Genomic DNA, 21,401 nt, shown 5'->3' with positions numbered 1-21,401 from the left:
TCATGTCTGACTCTTTGCAACCCCATGGACTGTAGCTCTCCAGGCTCTCTGTCCATGGAATTCTCCAGGCAAGAATACTGGAGTGGATAGCCATGGCCTCCTCCAGGGGATCTTCCCAACCCAGGGATCAACCATCTGAGACAAAAGAGCAGGACCTTCCCTCTGCAGCTCTGGACTCTGTCCTGAGCTCTTAAAGCCCCAAGGTGCAAGCATTTTCTTAAATCATACCCAAGCTTCAACTGGAAGCCCTCAGATAGCTGATCTGCTCAGCCTGCTATCCAGGTGCAGACAAAATTGGAGGCTTAAAATAAACTTCTCCTTTAATTTCTGTTAAACTGTACCTTCTAGACTTGGACTTGGACTCCAGCCTCCAGGACACTTCGAGTCCAGTTCTGCCATCTTGTCCACTGGGATGGTGCCCAGGTTCCTGCCATCAGCAACATCACCAGCATGCTGTCTACAGCCTTCCTCACCAAGTCCCTCATGAACGCACTGAGCAGTCTCTGCAAGCGCAGCCCACTCATTAACCTCCCCCACCGTGCCCGCCCCCAGCCCACATTCCTCTGTGTCACCTGTAAGGCTTTGATGGGAAGACAGGAACAATTTCTTGCTGAAACGCAGAACCACTGTCTCCTGCTATACCACCCCCAACCTAACTTCTAGTCTGGAAAACTAATTGGAAAAGCAAATAAAGCTTTCCCCAGCAGGATGGGTTCCCAGGGAATTTACTCGCTGCCAGTGGTCCTCTATCCCTTTCCTTGCTAAGTGCCCCCAAACCATTTCTTTAATAACAGACTCTGAAACCTGATTAGGACTGATGCTAAGCTCATTTATTTATGGTTTGTGGACTTATTTCCTCTCTGTAAAGATACAAATTACTTTCACCATCTCCCACTTTGGGGCACATGTCCTATTCTCTGAGAGGGAGTATGCATAGTGGTTGTGAGCACTGCCACTGTCTCTGTGCCTCAGTTTTGTCATCTGAAAAATGGGGAGAACAACAGTACCAGATCATAGCATTGTTATGAAGGGTAGATCAATGTATGCCTGCAAAGCATTTATAACATGACACATAATAAATACACACAATAAGTTAGTACAACTTCCATGATATAAGAGTAATAGTTTTTTGAGTGCTTAGTCCCAGCACTATGGCAGCCTCCTCTTCAAGTCCCTTGGGAGGTAGCCTTCTCAGATATGAAAGCTAAAGTTATTTCGAATGGTTCCATCCTATGTTATGATTGCTTCCCTCCTCCATGGACTCAGCTAGCCTCCTGTGACTCTGAAAAGCATTCTTCTTTGGCTCAAAAAAGGGTTTTCCTAAAGCCACCCAACATGGGCAGGCGGTCTCAGCCTCCTCTCCTTCCCTTGTATCTTGGGCAGGTGTAGCTGACCCACCCTGGTCTTGGAACTCGCCTCCCTTCCAGCCTTCCTACCTGTGAGCCTGCATTATGTTCATTTGTCCTTCACCTGGTGCCTGTTTAATGCGCTCCTTCTCTGGGCTAGGATCTCAGAGTACAGACGAGGACAAGAGGGAAAAGGGCCTGCCCTCATGGAGCTCACATTCCAGGGGAGCCACGGGCAATGAACAGATAGGCGAATAAAATAATGTCAGGTAGCATGGGAGTTTTGATGAAAGGAAAGGAGGTGAGGGAGAAGCTGCTTTCCGTCAGTCAGATAGTGCTCGGCCTGCAACAGGGCTTTGCAGGTTGCCTGAAACTGCAATCGGCCTTCATGTCTGTGTGTCACCAGCGTGCTTGCAAGGCAGCCTTCTTCTCTGTCTCTGAACGCATTCACAACCTACGCTCAGGACCACATTGCCCTCCTCATACTCTTGCCTCAGGCTCGAGGGGCTTTTCAGTCTCTTTGCACTATTTGCAATCTGCCCTTTGGAGTTTAGAGCGTTTGTCTAACCTCCCATTTCCTGAATACCAAGAGTTCCCGGGTGGCCTGAGTCACCTTTCCCAGGGTTCCTATCACTTCTATGTGCATGCGTACTAAGTCGCTTCAGTCGTGTCCAACTCTGTGCAACTCTTTGGATGGTAGCCCACCAGGCTCCTCTGTCCATGGGATTCTCCAGGCAAGATTACTGGAGTGAATTGCCATGCCCTCCTTCAGGAGATCTTCCCCACCCAGGGATCAAACCCACATCTCATGTCTCTGCATTGGCGGTCGGGTTCTTTACCACTAGCGCCACCTGGGAAACTCTATCATTTCTACATCATCATTCAGTTAATTCTTTGTCCTTGAGCAGTACTAGATCCACAGTTCCTGTTCCCCTCACTGCTTCCCGTACCTTCTGAAATTGTTATTGAGACAAGAGAGAGCAGACGTGCTGCTCTTAGCTAAGTAGAACTCCCAACAGATGTCTGGGGAGGTGAGGTCTGCTAGCATTGCTGAACCCTATTCCTGGGGCCGGTTTGGGGAGATGCGGTAAAAGCATGGTCTCTGTTTACTTACCAGCCAGACCAGGGTGTTCCCCCAAATGACATTACTTCCTTTCTCCTTTTATTCAGCCACCCCTGGGAGGAAAGACCTGTTCATTCTTGGCTTCAAAAGTGACAGTATTAGTCGCTCAGCTGTGTCTGACTCTTTGTGACCCCAAGGACTATAGCCCACCAGGCTCCTCTCTTCATGGGATTTTTCCAAGCAAGAATACTGGAGTGGGTTGCCATTCTCTTCTCCAGGGGATCTTCCCAACCCAGGGATTGAACCCAGCCAGGTCTTCTGCATTGCAGGCAGACTCTTTACCATCTGAGCCACCACAGAAGCCCCTTGGCTTCAAGGGTCCTGCTACTTTAGAAGCTGGTGCAAAGAGGTTTTGATGAGGCAAGTGGGATGAAAGCTCCAGGGTCAGGTCTGGCAGAGGCCTTGGAAGGGGTGTCGCAGCAGCAGGGCTTCCCAGCATGTCTCCATCGAGACCGCTAACAGCTGTCATGCCTGTCCACAGTGTGGAGGAAGGGGCCAGGTGGGGGGGGTGGCGAGGAGGAGAAATCTGGGTGCCCCTCCCCCAGACTCAGGATCCCAGCTGACTTGACAAAGGAGGGAGACAGGAAGGGCTGGCTCTACCCAGGTCAAAGCAGGGACTGCCCAGCAAACTTGCCAGATGCCCTTCCTCTTAAAAAGGAAGCAGCCAGGCTTCCCGGGTGGTCCAGTGGTTAAGAATCTGCCTTGCCAATGTAGGGGGCACAGGTTCGATCCCTGGTCCAGGAAGATTTCACACGCTGCAGAGCAACTAAGCCCGTGTGCCACAGCTACTGAGCCCACGTGGGCAACTACTGAAGCCTGTGTGTCTACAGGCTGTGCTCTGCAACAAGAGGACCCACCGCAATGAAAAGTCCGCACACTGCAACTAGGGAGTAGCCCCTGCTCGACACAGCTCGAGAAAGCAGCAGGGGAGACCTAGCACAGCCATAAACACGTAAATAATTTAAAAAGAAAAAAAGGAACCAGCTCATCTCCAGGCATCATTTCACTTGAGATTCACGATCTTCCCAACAGAAGGCAGGGAAAATATGATCATACCCATTTTACAGAGGAGAAAGCAGAGGCAGTGACTTGCCTCAAATCACTCAGAATATTATAGGCTGGATCAGCACCACAGCTGATAAATTTTCAAGGACCCTAGAAGGCCTCTCCACCACAGAAGGCAGTGGTTCCCACTGGGAGTTTATGGATCAGTGTAGGGCTGGCTGTCTAACAAGGACCACCTGGAGGGGCTGGACCCCGGCCGAAGAATGAGAGGAAGGGCAGTGGGTGCTCTTACCTGGAGGGAGACTCCAGGTCAGCACGGCTGAGGATGCGATGCTGCTGGGGGCTGTAGAGCCACTGGAAGGCTGTCAGCGTCCTCTCCTCAATCCGGAACCGTCCCTCCTGCACGTACCTGCAGGTGAGGCAGGAGAGAGTGAGGCGGGGGCAGGCAGGGTCCTGCAGAGGTCCTCTGGGAGTTGGCCCTCCGTGCCACAAAATGACCTGTCCCCAGATACCCCTGCTCGTCAGCCAGAAAGCCTTATCTCCAAAGAGCCACGATTTAAATTCCCTGAAGAAGAGGCAGCTATATGGAGCAACTCAATAGATGGGAAAACTTTCTAAGTGTTAGTTGTCTGAAGTTGAAAGGAGTCAGTCAAAAGGGTGAGTTCCCTGTCACCAGAGGCATATAAGCAGAGGCTGGGTAGAGAACACAAGCATCAGACAAGGGTCCATTCTCCAAACCCTTTATAAGACTGACACATTGGACTTCTTGAGCTCGTAGCAGGAGAAAGCATGCTCTGGAGTGGAGATCATGAGTCAGATGTCAGGATTAGATCTTCCAGAACCTCAAGGTCTCTCTGAGTTCCAGTCACCCTGGGGATTGACACTCAGCCCAGATCAAGGATCAGGGAAGCTGGACCAGGCAAGGAGAACACAAAAGGATCTCATTCACTTCGGCCACGAACTCCTGGTAGACTCATAAATCTGTCCATTAATCCAGTATTTACTAAGCGCCTATGACAATGAACAACAGAGTCATGATCCCTGACGTCCTGGAGCCTACAGTTTCGTGGGAAGAGAAGCCATCAGTAATCACATGAACTAATACATCATTATAAACCGCCCCCCTCACACATAGAGGGATTGTCAATTGGTACAAGCCCTCTGCTGGATAGCCTGACAACGTCTGTCTAAATTGCAGATGCAGTTCCTCTGTAATCCAGCGATCCCCCTTCAAAGAATTTATCTACAGATTCTAGCACATGCACAAGGTTATCCGTGGCACTATTTCTAATAACAAATGACAAAGAATGGACCAAGCACCCATCAGCAGAGGGCTGGTTAGATAAATAACGGTGGATCCATATAGTAAAACTGTGCAGCCATACAAAATGTTTTCATTGAGGGCATTCCCTGTGTGCTATCATGCAAAGATCTCCAGGATACATTGTTTTATCTCTCTCTCTCTTTTTTTTTTTGAATTTTTGTTTTTCTTTTTGATACATTGTTTTAAAAGGGGGGAAAGAATGAAGTAAGAATTTTTATTTGTTTATCTTTACATGTAGAAATTCTAGAGACACAAAGCTAATAAAAGGTGGTTACCTAGGTGGGGTTAAGGACAAGCTGGGGGAATGCAGGGAGGGAGTAACTTTTTAACAATGTGTCTTTTTACAGGAGAGGTATTACCTATTATTACAAATCTTTAATCATGTGTGTGTATATGAAATTACAAATTGCATAAAGTGCTATGAAAAAAACAAATTGTGCAGCTACTCTGATACTGCCTGATCAGGCACCGGCTTTGTTGAGGGAGGAGATTTCCCAGAACACGGGTTGCTGGAGGGCAGAGAGCTTCCGTTGCTCCTTTGGTCTCCCAAACCAGGGCATCTGGTCCCCACCTGTCTCCCTTCACTCTCTTCGATATGATCGGACGGGCATTTCAGGAAGATTGTCCTGGAGGAAAAGGGCAAGGCAGCCAGGTTAGATGTTCTTGCAGGGGCTCAGATGGGACAATGTTAGTTTGCACAGGGGACACTGCTGGAACGGAGAGACACGGCAGGATTCAAGTGAGAGAAGGAAGAAGTGTCATCTGGACCTGGGGATTGGTCAGACACGGTGAAGGGGAGACAGACAACAAAGTTTTTCCGGAGTCTGTGGTTTGTGTGGGCATCTGGCTGCAGTGTCATTCTCGCTGGAGAAGGACACGTTTAGGAGGGAAAATCATGATTTTATGACTCTCCTTTGTGGGACACCACCTTCCTCTGCTTCCTGCGTCAAGATGACTCCTGTCTTATAAAACCTGGCTCAAAACATGACTCCTTAAAAAAAATAATAACTTGGCTCCTCCAGGAAGCCTTCCCTGATTAATCTCATCCTATTGTGATGATGAGTGTCTATGCCTTTCCCCATTCTCGGGCTCCTCCAAATGTGCTCCTCCTCCTTGCCCCAGCCACCTCGCCTCTCCTCTCCCCAAGGCAGGGCAGAAGGGACTGTCGTCCACTCATTGCATGCACCGCGACCTGGATTCCACTTCCCTTCTTCAGGTAAGTGATTTTCCACTGTGAGTCCCGGATTCCTCGTCTGTAAAACTGGAGTATTAACACCACCCACTTCGAAAGGTTGTTAAGAGGATTAAATGAGATAATTCGAGGAAAGCTCCTGCCACACGGTCATCCTTATCGCCTCCCCTCTACCCCCCCACCCCCACCCCATCCTCATCTGTCCTCACCAGTCATCGGCTTTACCTGCTTCACTCATGATAGACAAACCCTCTCCCTACACGCCCTCCTCCAAGCTTCACATGAAATCCCTCAGAACTGGCTGATCCCATTTCAAGAAGAGACTTGGGGGATGGAAGTGAACTTGTCCAAGGTCACATACACACAGGAAGCAGCAGCCTTCTCTGGACCTTCATCCCCTGGCATCCAGTCCTCGCTCCATACACAGACACACATCCTCTCCCTCCTCCGCACCAGCCACCACTTCCCAGCACAGATCTTGTCACCCCCTCCCCTGGCCAAAAAGGTAGGGGCTTACCCCCACATATCAAATGTCTTTCAAACTGCTCACCTGAGAGGTCTAATTCTTCCCCATTTTGCTCCCCTCCAGTCTTTCCCCCCAACTCCCACCCCTACATTCTCAATCTGTTTGTCCTTCTCTAAAGATGCCCTGCCTTTTCTAACCTCGGAGCTTTAGCTCAGGCGGTGCCCAGATCTCAGCTGCCCTCCCTCCATCTGTGTCTTGCTCCACCCTTCCCAACTGCTCAAACCACACTGCCTCTAAAAATCTGTCCCCAGCCTCCCAGCGAGCCTCCAAAGTGGTTCCGAGTTTCCGGGGATGCTTTGCTTAACCTTGATCACAACGCTGCTCTCTGCCCGCTGGTACGTGAGTTATTTATGTGCCTGTCTGTCTCCCTGCTAGAGTGCAAAGATTGTATCTGATCATCTCTGAGGTCCCTGTAACACTCTCACCCAGCTCCCCAGTCAACTGAGCCACTTTGGCGTAAAAAAATCACAACAGTCACACTCATCAACTCACTATGTTCTCGAGAAGATTCTTCCAGAGACTGCTCTGACATGGATGATCTCCATTAATGAATCCAATTTACTAATTTAGGAGGAGGATTGGCTGCACTGAGTTCATCAACTATAAGAAAACAGAACATCATCCATCCCCAGATATCTTCCCTATAAACCTGTCTCATACCTGAAATTTTACTGAACAGTACCCAGGAGGTTAAATACTGCAGAGGGTCAACCTTGGAAGTCACTAACAGCCATTCACACTTTAGCAGGAACCAGCTTCTCAGATTATCGCTGGGAAAGTAGGAGCCAAGACCTGGGCACGATCAGGGACATTGAAAGGAACGAGAAGATAAAGAGCAGAAACCGCTCACATACGAGGCCCCCAGTGTGGAGGATCCAATCCATCAGCAAAAGAGAGAAGGGTCAGGCACTGTAGAGGTTACACCTATGTTTTCAGTTGAACACTGGGGTAGGTCAGGCGGGCACTGAAACCTGAGCCTTGAAAACATTTTGCTGAGTGAAAGAAGCCAGTCACAAGGGACCACGTGCTGTGTGACTCCATTTATATGAAATGATGTCCAGAATAGACAGATCCATAAAGAGAGAAAGATTAGTGGTTGCTTAGACTGGGGGACTGCTGAAGGTTATGGGATTTCTTTGGGGGATGATGAAAATGTTCTAAATGTTCTAAAATCAATTATGGTGATAGTTGCACAGTCCTGTGAATATATTCCCACTGAATTTTACACCCTGGGTAAGTTGTGTGGCACGTGAATCCTAGTTCAATCAGGCTGCTGTTAAAATGAGTGAATATCTAATAGTGCATACCGATATAAATTAATGACTGAACAATTGCATAAATGGAGACGAAAGAGACAAATCTCACGTGCAGAAGAATTCCGAACAATATATGTGAACACTCGACCCCCAGGAAGGTGGACCACAGCTCTACGCTGCTTAGATATGGGCTTCACAGAGTAACTTCCTTCAAAGAGCACACTATGGAGAGGGGCAGGGGAGTAACACCCACAAGCACTACTCCAGCCAGGTGGTCAAAGGCAACATCAACAAGTTTTTTTTGGCCACACCCCAGTGGCACGGAAGATCTTAGGTTCCCCCCTCCTCCAGGGATTGAACCTGTGCCCTCTTCAGTGGAAGCACGGAGCCCTAACCACTGGGCTGTCAGGGAATTCCCTTGATAAGCTGTGTTGACAGTAGGGATCCTTAATATGAAAATGACACTCTATCCTTGTGATCTTCTTCTCCCAAATTCATAATTCCAATCTAATAACGAGAAAAACATCTGATACACCCCAGTTGAGGGACATCATCCTACAAAACAGGGCCACAACTCCTCAAAACTGTCAAAGTCATCAAAAACAAGAAAAGCCCCAAGAAACTATCAGAGCAAAGAGAAGTAATTACATCAATCACTAAATGCCATGTGGTATCTAGATGAGACCCTATAACAGAAAAAGGACATAAGAAATCTGAATACTCTATGGGGCTTAGTCAATAATAACATATCAGTATTGGCTCATTTTTGCAAGAGATATACCTTACTAGTGTAAGAAGCTAATCATATGGAAACCTGGGCGTGGGATATATGGGAACACTGTACGATCTTCTCAACTTTTTGGAAATGTAAAGCTGTTGTAAGGGTTTCCCCGATGGCTCAGCAGGTAAAGAATCCGCCTACAATACAGGAGACACAGGAGACTTGGGTTCAGTCCCTGAGTTGGGAATATGCCCTGGACGAGAGCATGAAAACCCACTCCAGCATTCTTCCCTGGAGAATCCCAAGGATTGAGGAGCCTGGCGGGCTACAGTCCAAAGGGTCGCAAACAGCTGGATGCAACTGAGCAACTACATATGCACACATGCAAAGCTGTTATAAAATACACAATTTACTAAAAAAAAAAAAAAAACTAATCTCCACGATGAAGAGCTTTTGCAGATCAGTGTGAAATATATATATAATAAGCAAATCAACAGGGGGGAAAGGACAAAGGAAATTAAATGAGTAGTTTATAAAAGTAGAAACACAAATGATCAATAGACATAAAACAAATCAACTTCTATAAGAAATGAAAATTAAAACAATGAGAAACCATTTTTCACCAGCAACATGAGGCAAGGTTTAAAAGTTTGTGATTAATAATTCCCAGTATGAGCAGAATTGTGGAGAATGTGCAACTCACATATCACTGGAGATAATATGTGTGTGTGTTAGTCACTCAGTCATACCCAACTCTCTGCAACCCCACAGATTGTACCCCACCAGGCTCCTCTGTCCATGGAATTCTCTAGGCAAGAATACTGGAGTTGGGTTGCCATTTTCTTTTCCAGCAGATCTTCCCAACCAAGGGATCAAACCCTGGTCTCCTACATTACAGGCAGATTCTTTACCATCTGAGCCACAGGGAAGCCCAGAAAATGGTGCAGTTTCTTTGGTGATCAAGTTGGCATGGCACAACGTACCCGTCCTTTTACTCTGCAATTTCACTTTGGAGAATACATCCAACCATTATCTTTCCACATGTTTGCATGGGTATAGGTTCCCTGCAGCGATGTTAGCAATATCAAAATATTCAGAATTCCTTGAAAGGCCATCAATAGAAGCTAGACAAAGAAATTATCGTTCAACTGTGAGTGGAATACTTTACAGTCAGCCAAAGGTACGTTGCCAGAGCATCCTGCACTGGTTTTCAAGTACTCACACAACCCTAGCCTGCAGTCTCTGTCGGGCCCTTCCCCCAGATCCAAAGCCCCACCATCAGAAACTGGGCAAGAGGCCCTCAGACAGTAAGAGGAATGCCAAAAGTCTTACATATTTAATAACTTGATCTGATGAACCCAACCAAATCCTAATTTAGTTTTCGGTACTTTATGGAGAATTTGGAGGAGGAACTTTCAAAGCAAGAGCTGTTCTAAAAGAGTAAGTAAACGTCAGACATATTTGTTGCCCAAAGAATATTCCCCACCCTCCTTCCCACTCAAAATTTTGTGGTTTGGGTGGGACTAACTCCAGCCCCCAGATTCCAGGGTGAGCACATGACCCAGCCTGGCCAATCTAAGCAGGCCATCCCCCAGTCCACAGTGATTGGCTGAAGGATGGCCATGTGACCCAAACTAGATCAATGAAATGACATTCTGAAACTTTTGCTAGAACCACTGAGAAAGAGAAGCTCTTTTTCCAGGAGGGTTTTGCTCATCTGGAGGGTTGCCTGCAACTCCTGAGAGCCACCTTATTTCCACAAGGGAATAAAGAGGGGACAGTGGAAAGAGAAAGGACAGAGAGAGTAGAACATTATTTGGTGACATTACTTGAGCACTTGAATCTAGTTCTGTCTGAAACATGGAAAGTTCTTACGTTTTCAGATCTGTAAGCCAATATTCTTAAAAGGGAGCCAATATTGCCTTTTACCCTTAAGCCAATTTTCGTTGAGAAAACTGACTCAGTCTGAAATCCAGGAAGCAGAGGTCAAGGCTGATCATGTTGGGAGCATGCCATGCAGTTCAGAAGGTGTCTTGTCCTCAAGAGTGCTCCCTGCCAGGCAGTCTGACCACTCAAGTCATGTCTTCAGGACCTTCTCAATTCCATGGGCTTTCTTACCCAGGAGAGAGAGGTGATCCAAAACATAATTAGGGTACTAATAATGATCTATGCTTCATCAGGTTCAACCCAAGATCCAACTCAGCCACACATCAGGGCAAAGAGAGTCTAAGCAGGAATCCAAGCTCTGCCCCTTTAAGACTCTCCCTGTTTCCTCCTCCATGGAAGGAGGGAAGGAATCAAACTACACAAACTAACCTGGAAGGCTCTGGGGTCCTAGGGTGGTACCTCCTCTCCAAGGAGAGGGCACTAACTCTACTTTTATCTGGTTTATGTGTTGGGGTTTCATCTGAAGAGTAACTCCACTGCTAAAGGACAATTTTGATTATTTGGACTTTGATTCTTGGAACTCTTGAAGCGCAGGACGGACTGAGCAGGCTGGAAATCCACTGACCCCTCTTGCTCTGACATGCTGAGACTTTTTTTGACAGTGTGAACTTGGAATAGCGGCCAGGCCCAACATTCAGGAATTAAGAAGCAAAAAGGAGGAGGAGGGACTTCCCTGGTAGTCCAATGGTTAAGAATCCGCCTTGCAATGGAGGGGACATGGGTTCCATCCCTGGTTGGGGAAAAAAGATCCCACATGCTGAGAGTCAACTAATCAGTGAGCAGCTACTGAGTCCTTGCACTGCAACTAGAGGGTCCAGGCACCACAATGAAAAGACCTTGCCTGTTGCAACTAAGACACAGACAAATAAATAAAATTTTTTTTTTTAAAAAAAAAAAAAGGAAGAGGAGGAGTTAAGCCCCTGGGGAAATCCTGAGTTCAAACCCTGACTCTGTCACTTGCTTGCTGGGTGACCTTAATTAACTACCTTCCTTCTCTGAGCCCCAGTTTCCTCATCTGTAATGGGGGGGGGGTGCCAATACCCTCCTAAAGGAAATCAACCCTGAATATTCATTGGAAGGACTGATGCTGAAGCTGAAGCTCCAATGCTTTGGCCACCTGATGCGACTCATTGGGAAAGACCCTGATGGTGGGAAAGATTGAAGGCAGGAGGAGAAGGGGGCGGCAGAGGATGAGTCGGTTAGGTAGCATCACTGACTCAATGGGCATGAATCTGAGCAAACTCCAGGAGATAGTGAAGGACAGAAGAACCTGGTGTCCTGCAGTCCATGGAGTTGTAAAGAGTCAAACACGACTTAAGAGTCTGAACAACAGTGATACCTTCCTCTTGAGTATGGCTATAAAGAGTAACTGAATCAATGCCTGATTATGGCAGAGCCAGCAGGAAGGACTCTGGAAGCCAGGGTGCAATTATTAAGGATACTATTGTTATTCTTTGTATTCAGGCTACAGAATGTACCTGGCAAGCAGTGTCCTGGAATTCTTCTTCAAAGATGACCCTGGCCCTGGTGTGGATGGAGGATTTGAGATGGGGAGGGGTCCCAGCCAGACATTCTTAAAATCCTTCCAGGACAGGGATGGGCTGAACAGGCTGCCCTGCATTCTAAGTCCCGCCAAGCAGAGGTCAGATCCCTGACTGAAACAGCCCTGAACATTCGGACAACCGGGACTTGGGCCCAACCCAGGTGACTCCTCGGTGTTGCGTCTGAAACCTTGGCCTGCAGTCTGGCAACCTGACACCGCAGGCTCTGATTTCCCAGCCTGGACAGGGCTGCGGCCGGGGTAGGGGCAACGACCCAGCTACCCAGGGACCTCTTCCCTCACCTCCTAGGCTCCCCTTTCTCAAACACCCCATCCCCAAGGTGCCCACCGCCGCGAGTCCTCGTGCAGGTGAACTGAGGCATCTCCTTGAACAGGCGAGATGAGAATTGTAGGTTGGACCTCCTCGGGGTGCAGTCCGTGGCCCGACCCAGAGCAGCAGAAGGTTTGAGGGTAGGAAGGGGAGTCGCTCTGCACAAAGAGAGCTAACGAAGACTGAGGTCCCCCCAAAGCCTAACGTCGGGTGCAGGGGCCGGGGTCCGCGCGACGATCGCTCTGGAGAAACGCGAAGACCAGGCTGATGACCAGGCAGCCCGGCGCCTCTAGTTCAACCCGGGCCCGCCGCCTTCGCTCGAGAAGAAACTTCGAGCCAGCGCCCCCGCTCCTCCCCGCGCTCCGCCCGGCCTCAGCGCGCGGGTTCGCGCCCGCACCAGGCCCCGCGCCCCCCGGCTGCCCACTCACCAGCGCACCAGCTGCCAGCGCTTCTCCCCCGGCGCCCGGCGACCCGCCATGCTTCCCGGCCGCCGCCCGCTCCCCACCCGCCACCGGCCGCACCGTGGAGGCAGCTCCGGCTGCCGCAGGCCAGCGCCGAGGGCGCGCTCCGCAGCGCGGGTCTGGCGGGCGGGGCGGGAGCGAGGCGACTCGGCCGGAGCCCGGGCGGTGCGGCCGGCCGCGCGCATCTCCCCCCGGACAGCCGCCGGCCCCGCCCCTGGAGTCGGTCCGGGCTGGGTCACCGCGCTCCTCGCCGCGGCCACGAGACCGCAGCCGGTCCCCTCTCTGCCTTCACCCACGCCCAGCATGCCCAGAGGCGCAGCGGAGCCGGCTCGCTTTGGAGCACTGGGCGAGGAGTCAGGTTCTCCAAATTCTACCTGACTTGCTGAGTGACTTGAGGGAATTCACTTAATCCCACTGTTTCGCTTTCTTACGATACCTGTTCCACCTACCTAGAAAGTTATGCCCCAAAATAAACTACTATAAATGGCTTAAATAAAAACTGAAGCGCCTTACGGATTATTGAGCTATTTTAAGACGACAATCATTGACTTCCCAGGTGGTTCGGAGGTAAAGAATTCGCCTGCCAATAAAAAAGAGGCAGGAGACTTCAGTTTCATCCCTGGGTCTGGAAGATCCCCTGGAGGAGGAAATGGCAATCCAGTCCAGTATTCTTGTCTGGAAAATTTCATGGACAGAGGAGCGTGGCGGGCTATAGTTCCATGGGGTCACAAAGAGTCGGATAGGACTGAAACGTCTGAGCACAGTACTCACAATAAAATATCATGGCATTGGCCCAGAACTTTGCCAAACCCTAGGATCATCTCCACCCAGGCCTTCAAACTACTTTCACCCCAGAACGTTAATTTGAGTTGAGCAGAGACCATCCTGGCCCACAGCATCACGGGAGCCTGCTTTGAAGGAGATGAGTGTTAGACATGTTTATAGAGCTTGTCTGCACATTGGAGAAGGCAATGGCAGCCCACTCCAGTACTCTTGCCTGGAAAATCCATGGGCGGAGGAGCCTGGTAGGCTGCAGTCCTTGGGGTCGCTAAGAGTCGGACAGGACTGAGCGACTTCACTTTCACTTTTCACTTTCATGCATTGGAGAAGGAAATGGCAACACAGTACAGTGTTCTTGCCTGGAGAATCCCAGGGAAGGGGGAGCCTGGTGGGCTGCCGTCTATGGGGTTGCACAGAGTTGGACACGACTAAAGTGACTTAGCAGCAGCAGCACGCAGCAGAGTGCCATCCACCTGCCTCTCATGTCAGGACAGTCCACATCCTTTGCAGGAGGGAAACTTATGCAGAGAGGAGATCTGGATGTAAAGCTCTGGAAGCTTATCTTCCCGTTAGGGACTGGGGGCCCCTACTCAGGAGCTCGGCACAAGTTTCCACAAGTTTCCAGCTCGGCACAAGCATCTGAGCTCTCCAGTAGGTCTCAGCTAAAGAACTGACAGGAAGCAACAAGGAATGAAAACCTAAACAGCTTGTAGAAGGAAACAGGGAAGGGGTAGCAAACAAGACTGGCAGCTCGCCTTTGACCTCAAGTATAGTGTCTAGCAGGAGGCTAGCAATTGCCTTTGAATAGCCTTTCTTTAAGCTTCCCCAACATAATTAACAAGGAAACCAAGGAAACAGAATAGCAGGTCTAAAAACATCCCCAGATGTGTGTATGTGTAATACATGTATTTCAAATTAGTGAGCGATATGGTGATATGACAATTAACCATTTACAGGGAGGAAAAAAAGGCTTCTATTTCACATCACAAAGTATATTTCAGATGAATTATAAATGTAAATGTATAAATATATAAAAAGGACTCGAGAAAATACATAGGCAAGTACTGTCATATTAAAATAGGGATGGACTTTTTTAAGCTTGGCATCAATGACAGAAGTCTTATGGAAAGAGAGTAATGGATTTGACTAAAATAAAAATATTTAACCTTAGCACATCACAAAAGTATAGTAAGCAAAGTTAAAAGGCACATACCAAACTGATTAAAAAATATATATGATTGTATTGGAATATCCATATTCACAGCAGATTATTCACAATAACAAATGAGTGGAAGCAACCCAAGTATTCATGAGTATATTAATGGATAAGCAAAACGTGGTCTTCACATAAGATGAAATATTATTCAGCCTTAAAAAGGAAGGAAATTCTGATACATGCTACAACATGGGTGATCTTTGAAGATATTATGCTAAGTGAAATAAACAAGTCACAAAGAACAATACTGTATGAGTTCACTTCCATGAAGTACCTAGAGTAGTTACATTCATAAAGACCAAAAGTAGAATGATAGTTGGCAAGGTCTGGGGTTGGAAAATGGGGAGTTAGTTTTAATGGGCACAACTTTTCAACTTTACAAGATGAAAAGAATTCTAGAAACGGGCAGTGGTGATGCTGCACAGCAATGTGAATGTATTTAACGTCATTGAATTGTACCCTTTAAAATAGTTACGAGGGCTTCCCTGGTGGCTCAGTGGTAAGGAATTGGCTCACCAGTGCAGGAGACACAGCTTCCATCTGTGGTCTGGGAAGATTTCACATATGGCAGAGCAACTAAGCCCATGCACCGCAGCTACTGAGCCTGTGCTCTAGAGCCTGGGAGCAACAACTGTTGAACTCATGTGTACAGCTATGGAAGCCCAGATGTCCCAGAGCCCAGCTCTGCAGCAGAAGCCACCACAATGAGAAGCCTGTGCACCGCACCTTGAGAAAAGTCCATGAACAGCAAAGACCCAGCATGGCCATGAATAAACAAATAAAATTATTTGTTTCAAATAGTTACAGTAGCAAATTCTATGTTGTATATGTTTTACTATATAGTAAAGAAATTTTAATGTTGAAAGCTTTTAGTATAAAGAAAGAAGAAACGATAAATGTTCTAACAGAGAAAGGGGCAAAGGACATGGACAAACAATTCACAAAAGAAATATAAATAGATTGTAGACACATTTTTAAAACTTAATATTGCTGGAAATTAAGTACTTGAAAATTTAAGTGTGACAGTACTTTTTTTGCTTGTCAAATTTGGAACAGTTTGTTGTTGCTGAGTTGTTGTTAATTATCCCTTGCAGGGCTTGTGTGGAGAAGGGAAGTAGACTCTCCCACTCATGACTGAGACTGATATACAAATTGGTCCAACTACTGTTCATGGCAGTTTGACAGTATGATCAAAAGTCAACAAATGTATATATCCCTTGACTTAGTAATTTTCTCTTTTTGAAATTGATCCTAAGGAGATAATTAGAAATGTAAAGAAGGGACTTCCCTGGTGGTCCAGTGGTTAAGTCTCTGCTTTCCAATGCTTGGGTTCAGTCCCTGGTCAGGAAACTTAAGATCCCACATGCTGCAAGATGTGGCCAAAATTTTAAAAGGTAAATAAAAAATAAAATTAAAAAAATAAAATAGGTAACCTAATAAGGACCTACTGTCCAGCATAGGGAACTCAACTCAATACTCTGTAGTGACCTATATGGGGAGAGAATCTAGAAAAGAGTAGATATATGTATATAAATAATGGATCACTTTGCACACACCTGAAACTTGCACAACACTATAAATCAATTATTCTCCAATATAATTTAAAAAAAAAGAAATGTGGGAGACTGAAGACAGCACAAAAGTCTAATAGGAGGTTAAATAAGTGAAGAAGCATGCCCATGTGATGGAACATTATACAGCTACTAAGAAAGACTTACTGGCATGAAAAAAAATCAAGATATATTTTCAAATTTAAAAAAAGTGTTACCAAGTAGAACTAGTACATTAATACAATTGTAGAAAATCTGAAAGAACTACATATTTAAAAAGTGATTTATCTCTGGGTGTGTGAAGTTACAGTGATTTTTTTTAATTATTATTTTTTATTTATTTGACTGTGCGATGTCTTAGTTGTGGCATGCAAACTCTTAGTTGTGGCATGTGGGAATTTAGTTCCCTGACCAGGGATTCGAACTGGGGCCCCTTGCATTGAGAGTGCAGAGTCTTAGCCACTGGACCACCAGGGAAGTCCCCGTTCAGTGATTTTTATTTTACTGTTTTTCTTACACATATATCCTAATTTTTCTAAGTAAACATTTTGTGCAATAAGAAAAAATACAATAAGTCACTTTTCATAGGATTAAGCTACCAAGATACAACATTACTGTTTATAACATTAAAAAATAGAAACAATCTAATTATCAAACAATAAAACATGGATAGATACAGTATACTGTACTTTATCAATACAATGAACAACACTGTAGCGGGAGAAAAATGTTCACACTGTATTGCTAAGCCGAAAAGCAGATGACAAACTGAGATGATAAAATCAAATATAAATAAGATTTTATATAGTTAGAGCTTTTTTAATGCCAAATGTTACAATTTGTTAGGCCTGGAAGGCAAAAGTGGGCAATTTTATTTTTATGTCTTTGCTTATTGAGAATTCCGAAGTTTTCTACAATGAATAATGAGGGGAAAAATTTTAATTTTAATACACAGGCATTGATGAGTGAATGAAAACGTGTAAATGCTTCTGTAATAAAACACAATATTTAAAAGAACTGACAGGACTTCCCTGGTGGTCCAGTGGCTAAGACTCCACACTTCCAATGCAGGGGGCGTGGGTTTCATCTCTGGGCAGGAAATTAGATGCCACATGTCACAAGTAAGAACCAGTGCTCACAAATAAATGAATAAATATGTTTTAAAAACCTGGCTGAAGGAAGTGGTACAGTTAGGCAAAATGTGGAGCATTACATGTGGTAAAACTAATACAAAATTAGGGGAAATAAAGGAAAAGAGGGGCCACAATTATACCAGATCACCAAAGAATTGGGGAGCTCATTGCCCAACATCATGGAGAGCGATCTGGAATGGAAACATTTCAGGCACAGGCAGTAGCACCTCTCAGATCCCTTCAGTGAAGCCCGCCAGCTGAGTGTCTGAGCGTTGTGCCCTAGAAGGATAGGAAGTGGGCAGGGTTGAGGCAGAGGTGGTAAGCCTGATCCTGAATTGCAGCCTAGTGTACACACACACGCACACACACACACACTCAGAACTCATTCTTGTTGCCACTCTCGTGGTTTAGGAATGGTCTGAAACTCCAAAAGCCTGCTGACATGTCAGGGACCATTTTCTCCAAATGAACAGAGGAGCCTGCACAGCAGTCCACGAGGTCGCAAAGGAGTCAGAGACGCCTTAGCGACTAAGCAACAATTGATCCGAATCAGCCATCTGAGGAGAGCGCAGCCTTGCCCCAGTTTGATCTTTCACTTGTTAGGTAAGCTGACTAAGAAGCTTATCCACAGTAACCTCTGGTTGGGTCTCCAGTCTCAGAGCTCCCAATCCTTCTAGCTACCACATCCCAAGGGCCCCAGATCGGGTAGTCTTTGGAAGTCAGGACAGATGGCCAGAGTCTTTGAAGAAAAGAGGGTATCCCTGTAACACTGCCACCTGACCCCCTGTTTGGAGCATCTTGGTGCCCACCATCGCTGGAGTATTCAGCGGGCAGCAGCCTGGCAGAGAACAGCAATTGGGACCCAAGTTGAAGAACATTGTACCAGATATCTCCTCCCTCCAGAAACTTTCCACACCTTTGTCTACTCTGCTTGTGTCCTGGGAAGTCTACCTGTACAGGCAGTGTCAATAGACTACTTTAACTGCTGGCTTCTGATTGGGATTGGCTGGAGAAGGCACCAGAAGGAGACTGGAAGCAAGAGGACAGTGAGGTTGCATATTGATTCCTTAGCTCCCTCCCAGGTCCCTGTGGGTCACACATTTCCTTTTTGAAAAAAAATATTTATCTGGGCTTTCCTGATGGCTCAGATGTTAAAGAATCTGCCTGCAATGCAGGAGAGCTGGGTTTGATCCCCGGGTATTCCCTGGAAAAGGGGATGGCAAGTCACTCCAGTATTCTTGCCTGGATAATTTCATGGACAAGAGGGGCCTGGCGGGCTACAGTCCATGGGGTTGCAAAGAGTCAGACGTAACTGAGCAACTAACACCAACACATTCAGTCTTACCTGTGGCATGCAGGATCTTTGTCACATCATGCAAGACCTTTTTCATTACGGTACACAGTCTCTCTAGTTGTGGCATCCAGGCTCCAGAGCAGCTCCAGTAGTTGCAACACACTGGCTTAGTTGCTTTGAGGTGTGTGGGATCTTAGTTCCCCAACTAGGGATCGAACCCTTGTCCCCTGTATTGCAAGGGGACCCAGATGCTTAACCACTGGACCACCAGGGAAGTCCCCCGATACTTTCTTTTAAGGGAAGCCACAGCTCTTGCCAGGTAGCCCCAAACACATCCTTTCTGAAATCTCATCACTGCCTTCTCTTGTCCCTCTAAGCCTAAGGATGGTAATAGCTCTTTGTATCCTTCTTTCCTAAACTCTGGCCATAGCCTTGTAGACAGTCTCTTAACTCTCTTCAAATGACTCATTTTAAATGTGCTGTCTGGGACTTCCCTAGCAGTCCAGTTGTTAAGGCTCTAAGCTCCCAATGCAGGGGGCACAGGTTCAGTCCCTGGTCAGGGAACTAAGATCCTGCATGCTGCCTGGCACAGCCGAAAAAAAAAAAAAAAAGGATTAAATGTGTTGTCTGTTACTTTCCAGGACACCAACCAATAGCACTGTTACCCAAACAGAACTCAGAAAGTCACTATTCCACTGTCACGAAGAGATACAGGGGAGCTCCAAGGCTTCTTTGCCAGCCAGACCTCACTCTCCCCACTGGTGTTCAAGGCTTTTGCCTTCCACTAAAGCCCATGGCAACTGTGGGTGCCTTCTGCTACAGCTGGAGTCACCTCCTCACTGAGGGGCTTGATGAAGCCCACCTCTGATCTTCATTGGGCTGGAGTTTGAATCCTGACTCTGCTGCTTACAAGCTGGATGGTGTCAAATATAACCTCTCTTGAGCTTTATTTTCTCCACCTACAAACGGGAATAAACCTTTCCTATAGGATTTCCCTGAAGTTTCTTATTTTTTAATTTTTTACATTAATTTTTTTTTTTGGTTGCACTGGGTCTTCATTGCTGGGTGCAGGCTTTCTCTAGTTGCAGCGAGCAGAAGCTACTCTCCATTGTGGTGCACAGGCTTCTCATTGCAGTGGCATCTCTTGTTGCAGAGCACAGGGTCTAGCCAAGTGGGTTTCAACGGTTGCACCTCTCAGGCTCCAGAGCTTGGGCTCAGTAGTTGTGGTACTCAGGCTTAGTTACTCCTTCGCATATGGAATCTTCCTGGACCAGGGATCAAACCCGTGTCCCCTGCATTGGCAGGTGTATTCTTATCCACTGTCCTACCAGGGAAGTCTTCTCTGAGAGAGATTGTATGGGTAAAGTGCTCAACTCAAAACTTCTGAGGCCAGACATTCAGTTTTTATACACTTTAGTTTTCTTTGACTTGGTTACAAGTTTAATTTTGAAAATAGAAATAAGATTTTTTAAGTATTTAGCAGATGACTAAGCATATAGAAATGCTTAATAAATATTGTTATTATCAACATTATCATTTGCAACATCATCTCTATATGTCATCATATATCTCTAAGTGTCCCCATAACATCAGATATAGGGCCATGCAGTTCGCTTTGCTCAATATTACTTCAGTCTATGTGCTGACTGACTGATTGCTAACCTCCCAGGAGGAACCCCTAAGTCTCCTTCCTGGCAAGCCCAAGCCCTAACTCTGCTGGTTCATCATCTTCAGTTAGTCCTTGGATGCTTTTGTGCACATCTTTTGTTGTCTCACACGTGGATCTTTTTCCAGCCAAAGATGTTGCAAGTGTCCTATGGACAGCCCTAGAGGCCCAGCTGGGAGCTTGGCCCAGGGCAGGACTCTGCCAGAAGCACTTACTATGGCAAAGCTGGAGGCCCCCAACCCAGGACCAGGCAGGGCCACCCCTCAGACAGGCATCTGGAGCTGTTCCCTCCAGCTGCCAGAGTCCCAGGATCCATCTTGATACTGATCAAGGAGAAAACCATTTGGTGTCCAGTTATAACAATTCCATCTGCACACACATTAACATTACAAAACCCTTTCACTCTCACCTCATAACAACCCCCATGATCCTGTTGGCAAAGTAGATGTTGCTTTGCTTTTCCTTTTTTAAGACTTGCCCAGAATTACCAACTAATAAGCAACAGAGCTCAGATCAGAGCCCAAGTTTTCGGGAGACAAAACACACCTTTCATCCTTCTTGCCAATATCTCAATTAGTTCATCAGAACTAACAAATCAATGGGTTAGCAGACCCATAGCCCTGCTGGAGACACACACACACACAAACACACACACACACAAACACACACAATACATGGCACAGGAATGCTGCCCCAGGAGGGACATCAAGAGATGAAGAAGCAGGACTGGGCTGGCCTTTCTGCTCCTCTCCTAACGGTTTCCTTGGAGGAGAAGGGTTGAAGAGGGGCTACCCACAGCACAGCCGGAGGCTAGAGTTCCCACAGTGGGATTTGAGATGGCTTTAAACACTCAGATGGTAAAGTGTCTGCCTACAATGCGGGAGACCTGGGTTCAATCCCTGGTTCAGGAAAATCTCTTGGAGAAGAAAATGGCAACCTACTGCAGTATTCTTGCCTGGAAAATCCCATCGATGGAGGAGCCTGGTAGGC

This window comes from Ovis canadensis, chromosome 11 (assembly GCF_042477335.2).
Source record: "Ovis canadensis isolate MfBH-ARS-UI-01 breed Bighorn chromosome 11, ARS-UI_OviCan_v2, whole genome shotgun sequence".
Taxonomy (NCBI): domain Eukaryota; kingdom Metazoa; phylum Chordata; class Mammalia; order Artiodactyla; family Bovidae; genus Ovis; species Ovis canadensis.
Note: the sequence above shows the minus strand (reverse complement) of the source record.